Source organism: Monopterus albus, unplaced genomic scaffold (assembly GCF_001952655.1).
Source record: "Monopterus albus unplaced genomic scaffold, M_albus_1.0 scaffold250.1, whole genome shotgun sequence".
Taxonomy (NCBI): domain Eukaryota; kingdom Metazoa; phylum Chordata; class Actinopteri; order Synbranchiformes; family Synbranchidae; genus Monopterus; species Monopterus albus.
This window is the reverse complement of record NW_018128130.1, coordinates 1,566,151-1,568,462: the sequence shown is the minus strand read 5'-3', so window position 1 is coordinate 1,568,462 and position 2,312 is coordinate 1,566,151. Positions and strand designations below refer to the sequence as shown.

The 2,312-nt window shown below is 36.3% G+C and overlaps 1 protein-coding gene across 10 annotated transcripts in view; it reads left to right on the top strand.

Moving 5' to 3' along the window:
• ptprfa (protein tyrosine phosphatase receptor type Fa) overlaps positions 1-2,312 on the top strand; it is a 562,000-nt gene that overhangs the window by 214,201 nt on the left and 345,487 nt on the right. The gene's annotated exons all lie outside the window — the stretch shown is intronic.

The window sequence follows — 2,312 nt, the reverse complement described above, 5'->3', positions numbered from 1 at the left end:
AATTTGAGTTCTGTTTGTGTTTCTGTGAACCCAGCTCACAAAAACCTGAAACTTGCAGGAGTTACTGCAGAAAAACATGCCTCTTGTTTTTGTCAGATTTCAGCAGAGCTGGAAGAAGTACTCAGATCCTTTGCTAGAGTAAAAGTACCAATACCACAGTGTAAAACTTCTCTGTTACAAGTAAAGGTCCTACATTCAAAATGTTACTTAAGCAAAAGTACCAAGGTATTAGCATGTAAATACAACTAAAAGTAACAAAAGTAAAAGGACTCTATGAAAAAATGACACATTTCATATTAATGCATATCATATTATTAGATTATATCTAATCTAATTCAGAAAAGTAACTAGTAATTAAAGCTATCAGGTAAATGTAGTAGAGTAAAAAATATAGTATTTGTCTCTAAAATGTAGTGAAGTCGAAGTACAGAACCACAAAATTGTACTTAAGTACAAGGTTACAGATATATTATTATGGAAATGTACTTAGTTTTCTTCTACTGGATTTCACATTGTTGTATAATACTGTGGGGACTAATATTTAAGATTAAAGGGTAAGGCAGGCGTTACTTTATTTTTTGCAATTGTGTGGATGCTGTAAAGCATCCACACTATGTTATCCTGTTCTTTATTATTGTGTGAATGCTGTGAAGCATCCACACTATGTTATCTTGTTCTTTATTATTCTGATTTCTTCCATCCGTTTTTTGGCACTTAATGTCTTCAGCATACTTTCAGCTACAAAAGCCATGAAGTTATCAAAATGTGTGCAGCATACTTTCACCTACAAGGGCCATTCAGGTATCAAACTGTGTATCTCCTTAAGGACATGTGTGCTTGTATTTTTATTGTCTGTAACATTTATACTTTTTAAGATATTCAGCTTTTTTTACAGAAATTTTCCCATTGGAAATGAATGGGGCAAAATTGGAAGCTTAATATCTCCGGCATACCTTGGGAAGCGCCATTTCAACTTTATTCAACTCGTGAGACGTTCAGCTACAAATGGTGCAAAAATCATCTTAATATCTTTTATGGTTTTTCTATAATTGGCATTTATATTTTGTCTATTTGTCCATAGACAAATCATGGGCCATTGCTAGCTATGCGTCGGTGACTCTCCCGGTCTAGCAGCTCTTGCTATGCTTTTCCTCTTCCTCTTGCCGCTTTTGTGCTCACATTATGCCATTCTTAAGCTTTATACACATATAATAGATGACAATCGTAGAGAAAATTGTCACGAATTCAGCTGTCAGTGTTACTGAGATGGGATGAATGGTATTTGCGTAAGTCGCTCATTCCAGGCATACCGTCTCACTGCTCCATAGACTTACAGTCAATACAGAAGATCCGCTGAAACAAAACGCCGGCATATTTGTAAATCGTAACTGTTCCTTCATTTTGTTTAATCTTCACATAATACAACAGTGGAATAACACAACAAAGGGCTGTATATATTAATATTTGGTGTCATGTTTGCTCATCACCGTCTCTCACTATGTCGCTCCCTGACTTGCAGTCAAATAATACGCGCTGGAAGGAAAACGTCTTTGTAATTATAAAATGCCACGGTTCCTTCAATTTGTTTAATATCATGACATAATACAACAGTGTAATAACACAACAGGCTGCTCTATTTGTTTGAAACTGAATGCAGAAATGCACGTCTGGTTGTCGCTCCCTGCTTGTCTCTGCAGACACTGTCAACAGCTGCTGTCAACTGTATTCAACTCGTGAGAAGCTGAACCTTAATATCTCAGGCATACCGTGGGCTAGAAATGCCATTTCAACTGTATTCAACCCGTGACATAATCAGGTATTGATTATGTAAATATCTGCTTGATATCTCGTATGGTTTATTTTGTTATCAATATTTATATTTTGTCTACCTCTCCATTCAAAGTCAGTGTTCTGTGGAGCCGCGAGTCATGTGATCCTCCGCTCTAGCTTCGTCTGTCTGTGTGCTTTCAACAATCTCAAAAGATTGCTCTGCTGACTAGCTACATATAGTTTAATGCCTTTTATGTAAACATACTGGACTGTTATGAACAAGCCTAGCCGAAGAAGGATTATATCAAATCCGAGGTAAGCTTATTATTAATTTACTTTGAACGAGGCAGAGGCTGACTTAGTCCACTAACATTATGATAGGCTGCTAACAGCTAGCGAACTAGACACAAAGCGCTTTATTTACAATAAAGTTTACAATGATTCATGTGAACTGTTTAGTTAAGGTTACACGGTGTTTGTACTCAGGCATGTGAACACTGAATAATTTTTCAACGCTCTCATTGACTTTTTATAAGCGAATC